This window comes from Prionailurus bengalensis, chromosome D4 (genome assembly GCF_016509475.1).
Source record: "Prionailurus bengalensis isolate Pbe53 chromosome D4, Fcat_Pben_1.1_paternal_pri, whole genome shotgun sequence".
NCBI lineage: Eukaryota > Metazoa > Chordata > Mammalia > Carnivora > Felidae > Prionailurus > Prionailurus bengalensis.
The window spans coordinates 3,055,862-3,061,861 of NC_057359.1; positions in this window are offsets into that span (position 1 = coordinate 3,055,862).

Consider the following 6,000-nt stretch of genomic DNA (forward strand, 5'->3'; position numbering starts at 1 on the left):
GAACCCACTGAGCCCCCCAGGCGCCCCCCGTTATGGGACATCTTAAACCTGTGCGTGAGAGTAGCCAAATGAGCCTTGTGCACAGGGTAGCGATCCTGTGTCCCCTCTGCCCCACCTCTGCCCTCCCAGTGCTAATCTGAAGCGAATCACTGACACCTTCTCCATTCCCCACCAATGTGTTTGGAGCTTCTCCAGAAATGTAGGGCTTGGACGCGTAGGTCACGGAGTGTGGAGCATCTGTGCGTTTCCCCGGCACCGTCTCCATGGAGGGGGGGTGGGCACCATCTCTGAGGTGGGGAGCACCATCTCCATGGGGGGGCATCATCTCCATGGGGGGAGGGAGCACCGTCTCCAAGGGGGGGAAGCACCGTCTACGTGGGGGGGAGCACCGTCTCCATGCGGGAGGGCATCGTCTCCATGGAGGGAGGGAGCACCATCTCCAAGGGGGGAAGCACCGTCTACGTGGGGGGAGCACCGTCTACGTGGGGGAGCACCGTCTCCGTGGGGGGGCACCATCTCCGTGGGGGGGCACCGTCTACGTGGGGGGAGCACCGTCTACGTGGTGGGGGGGAGCAGCATCTCCATGGGGGGAGGGAGCACCGCCTCCAAGGGGGGAAGCACCGTCTACGTGGGGGGGAGCACCGTCTCCATGCGGGGGGGCATCATCTCCATGGGGGGAGGGAGCACCGTCTCCAAGGGGGGAAGCACCATATACGTGGGGGGAGCACCGTCTACGTGGGGGAGCACCATCTCCGTGGGGGGGGCACCGTCTACGTGGGGGGGAGCATCATCTCCATGGGGGGCATCATCTCCATGGGGGGGAGCACTGTCTCCGGAGGGGAAGCACCATCTACGTGGGGGAGCACCGTCTACGTGGGGGAGCACCATCTCCGTGGGGGGGCACTGTCTACGTGGGGGGAGCACTATCTACGTGGGGGGAGCACCGTCTACGTGGGGGGGAGCATCATCTCCATGGAGGGGCATCATCTCCATGGGGGGAGCACCGTCTACGTGGGGGAGCACCGTCTCTGTGGGGGGAGCATGGCAACGGCACAGATGATATGACATCCTCTATGAAGGGAGGTCCCGGGCGGCTGCTCAAGTATCACGGGCTCTGCTGGGCTTCCACCCTGGCCGGTGTGGACGTGAGGGGATCCACCCTCCCCTCCACCTCCGTGCCTCCAGGCACAGCAGAACGCGGATGCAGTCGTCTCCGAGCAGGTTGAAGCCGGCCACGCGGGGAATGTTCGAGCGAGGGAGGAGGTGTTTTGGAAGGGCTGGTGCGCTGTGGCCCACCTGTGCCTGCAGGTGTATCCCCCGCCGGGGCCGTGAGCCAGGGCTTACGCGTGGGCCCTGCGGAGACGGGCCCTCGGTGCAGATAAGTGCTGACTGCAGACGCCATGATGGCCACCCCACCCCTCCCTGCCCATCCCCCCCGCCCATCAGGCCCACCTCCCCGGTGCCCCCCCCCCATAAGGCAAAGGATCCTCCGGGGTCTCCACTGGTCACCTTACTTTCAGAGCACCCTCTTCAGCGGAAGAGGACCACACCGGATGCAAGGGTTCTTTTCTAGAAGGCGGCGTTCAGGCAGCCGCGTAAAATGAAAGCCTTGCTGAACCCTCGCAGTTGTTTTGGGCGCCCCCGGTGTTTTAGCTGTCAGACCACCGAGCGCCAGCCTCCTCTGGTGAAGGAGTATATAATCCAGCCTTCGCGCAAGCACACTTTTCACTCCGTTGTCATGCGCACACGGCGTAAACCTTCCAGGGAGCGGGGCTCGCAGAATTGCCCAGCACTTCTCCAGCTGGATCCGAGAGAGTGGGAACCGGGGACAGTTCAACAGGCCACTGGCGTGCTGCCCTAGCTGACCGGTCGCCTCACCAGAGCCGCTGTCCTCGGTTGACCTGCACCAGCCGTGCCTTCCTGAACCCCCAGAGCCGCCTGCTGAGCCAGCAACAGAGCTGTGACGCTTCCCTGTGTCCCTCCCTCCTGCCAAGGCCCGCCCGCTGTTACTGAGCGCCAAGACGCAGCCCCAGCATCGTGTCCCCAGCCCGATCCCACCACGGCCCCGGGCGGGGCAGCGCACCCCTCACGGCCACGTCATCACCCCTCTCCATCACGGCCTGCGCCAGGGGCCGCAACGACCGAGTCCTGGTGTGTTCTTTGTCGTCTGGTCTTTTTCTAAGCTTCTAGAGCCTAGTGACCTCTGTGGACCTCTTTTCAGAATAATGGTTTTAAATGTATAAGATAAAACGCAGGATTGGAAAGCAAACCTGTTATACTGAAATCCGGTTATCAGCATGTGTTAAACGGTGACAGACTTGCTTCTTTGTTTACAGGTTGAGTAACACACTCTAGCAGCGATCGGGTGTGATAACCTGTAATTTTGCAGTGGGAGTGAGCTCCTCGGTGTTTTGAGATGTGACGTGAAGATACCTGTGACTCCTGCCGGGGGCAGGCCACACGTCCCGCTGACGTGGCTGGGCTCTGTCGCCACATCGACACTCGAAGGAAATGCTTAATTTTAGTTAGGGTTAGTAGGGGGTAAAAATATAGCTCTCTCCCCCCATCCATTCCATCTGTGTAGACCTTCCAAAGTCTCTCCAGATTAAGAACTGCTATTTTAGGGGCGCCTGGGTGGCTCACTCGGTTGAGCATCAGACTCTTGATTTCAGTTCAGGTCATGACCCAAGAGTCTTGAGATCGAGCCCAGAGTCGGGCTCCGTGCTGAGTGTGGAGCCTGCTTGGGATTCTCTCTCTACCTCTGCCTTCTCCCTGGCTCATACTCTGGCTCTCTCAAAATAGATAAATAAACATTAAAAAAAAAAGAAAAAGGTGGGGCATCTGGGTGGCTCAGTCGATTAAGTGTCCGACTTCGGCTCAGGTCATGATCTCACGGTTCGTGAGTTCAAGCCCCGCGTCGGGCTCTGTGCTGACGGCTCAGAACCTGGAGCCTGTTTCAGATTCTGTGTCTCCCTCTCTCTCTCTGACCCTCCCCCGTTCATGCTCTGTCTCTGTCTCAAAAATAAATAAACGTTAAAAAAAAAAAAGGAATGACCATTTCAAAGGTATCCCCAGACTTTATATACCCACCTAGCACAATGCTTACACAAAATCACTCCCAAACGTGTTTATATTATTGTTAGTGAAGGAGATGTGACTCTTGGTCACAAGAGACAGAAGTTCAGCTCACAGTCGTGGATCACTTACGTCTAAAGGTGCTGCAGGTACAGCTAGACGCGGGGGCTGAGACTCCCCTCTCTGTGAGGCTTCCTCCTCCCCTCTCTTTGATTGCCTCTGGTTCTGCTGGGGTGTTGGTTTCCCTCTCCCGCCGCAATCCACAATAATGACAAAGACTCTCATCACCATACTGAGAGTCTCATGGGAGGGCTAGGGTTGGGTCTCAGGCCCCACGCACGAACTTATAACCCTGAACAGGATGGGGAGCCACGACCGGTCAGACCTGGGCCACCTGCCTGCGCCCGGGCAGGGTGTGTCCACCATCTCACAGAACCTCGGGGCTGGGTAGGAGCGGCACCCTGGTGAACGGACGGTGCTGAGCAGACAGAACGAGCACGGGTCCCACTGTGTTAGAGCCAGAGGCCTAATGTGCAAGCACAGTGCACCCTCTGGGGGCACGGTTTACTGCCGTAATAGACCTGAAGTGTATACAGGGGCTTAACGAAGGTGGACGTCTCTTTACTTCTTTATATGTGTATATATATATACATTTTTTTTAAATTTTTTTTTTCAACGTTTATTTATTTTTGGGACAGAGAGAGACGGAGCATGAACGGGGGAGGGGCAGAGAGAGAGGGAGACACAGAATCAGAAACAGGCTCCAGGCTCTGAGCCATCAGCCCAGAGCCCGACGCGGGGCTCGAACTCACAGACCGCGAGATCGTGACCTGGCTGAAGTCGGACGCTTCACCGACTGCGCCACCCAGGCGCCCCATATATATACATTTTTTAAACACTTATTCATTTTTGAAAGGCAGAGAGAGAGAGACAGAGTGCGAATGGGGAAGGGGCAGAGAGAGAGGGAGACACAGAAACAGAAGCAGGCTCCAGGCTCTGAGCCGTCGGCACAGAGCCCGATGTGGGGCTGGAACCCACCAACCGTGAGATCATGACCTGAGCTGAAGTCTGACGCTTAACCGACTGAGCGACCCAGGCGCCCCCGCCCCTCTTTACTCCTAACATAACATTGCCAGGGTGGACAGGCCGACCGTGGGCAGCGTGGGCACCTGTGGGGGGAAGGGCAGGCTCACCGATTCAGTGGGACAGGAAGTGGCACGCATCAGCTCTGTCACACACCAGCGACCAGAACTTAGTCATGGGGCCGCTTGCAGCTGAAAGGGAAGCTGGGCCGTGCGGTCGCGAGCTGAGTGACCGCGAGCCCGGCTACAAGGACACTGCCTTAAGGAAGGGGAAATAGATCCGAGGGCACAATTAGGAACTGCCCCCCGCCCCCGCACGTTAGCGTAATTAGCGCTGTAACAAACATACGTTGAAACTGCTCGCCCACGAGAATTCTAGAGCTGACGATACCGCGTGCTGGCGAGGCTGTGAAGCAGCTGGTGGGGGCGTGAAACGGCCGCCCGCTTTGGAAATCGCTTCGGCAGCGCCCTCCGAGGCAGACGGGCACGTGCTCTCTAACCCGGCAGTCCCTCTTCTGGGTGTTTCCCCCGCAAAACTGAGGGCACACGTTCACCACGGGGCGTGTGCAAGAATGCTCGTAGAGGCTTTATCGTAGCCTCAAATTAAGAACCATCCAAGTGACGACAGCAGAAAGGCGTCCACACGGTGGAGCACTGCTCAGCAGCGGAAAAGGAAGGGTCCACGCCAGGAAACGGAGGAACCTCTGAGACGCGGTTCTGAGTGTGAGGAGTCCCACCCGAAAGTGCAGTCTGCACGCCCATCGCGTCTCGGTAGAGGCCCGACCCCGACTGGAGCGCTCCCGGTGGGCAGCCGGCACTGTGCCCGACATCCCAGGGCTGGGTTTCCCTGCGACCCCGTGACCCCGCACGCAGGCAGGCGTGCTGGCCTCGTTGTCGGGTGATTGTCCAGACGGGGGGCGGGTGGCCTGCGTTTATTCTGCGTCGTTTGTGCCCTTTTGAGGCAGGATCTGGACCCCGGTGTTCAGACCTCCTGCTGGTGCCTCTCTGCACACAGACACATCGGAGGGTTTGTGCAAACGTGGACAATGATGGGACCACGTGCTAGTAAAGTCCCCTGCCCAGGGACCGCAGGCCGCCCCGCAACCTCGCGCCCGCCTCGGCCACCAGTGGGTCAGCGGACCCCGGGGACAGCAACCTCAGTGACCCAGACTCCCCTCTGGTTCAGCAGGGCTTGGACAGCACGAGGAACCGGGTTCTCCCAAGAGAAAACCGGAGGCCTCTGCACCACTGCTATGACCTCGCACTGAGACACAGCCTTCGCCTCGCACGGCCGAGCTCACTTCGTACCCGTCCCAGGGGTCTCTGCACCCGCCGTTTTCCTTCCCTTCGAGATGCTCAGTCATATTGGTGGAGGCGCCGACCGTCCGCTGAGAACGCTGTGTGGCTCGTTTCCCCGGCACAGAGGAGGAGGAGAGGAAGAAGCAGCCTCGAATGGAAACGCCGCATGCCCGCAAACGACCCCAGCCTGCCTGTTCCGATCCTGTTCCGAAGGAGGGTTTTATGAAGAAGCCCGGCTGATGGAGCGCGCTGTACGGGCTCTGGGATTGCCTGCAGAAGTAAGCAACTTCCGAGTCAGGCCACTGTCGTAGTGGGGTGGACAATGGCCCGGCCCCTCCGCGGCCCCGGGCCTGGCTCCCTCGGGGATAGGACACCTCTGCAGGGGTCAGCTCTCTGCGCTTCCTTGCAAACGCTTGACTGGCATTTTACTCAAACAGAGCCAAAGTCTTTTTTTTTTTTTAAGTTCATTCATTTTGAGAGAGAGAGAGAGAGAGAGCATGCATGAGCAGGGGAGGGGCAGAGAGACAGGGAGAGGGAGAAGCCC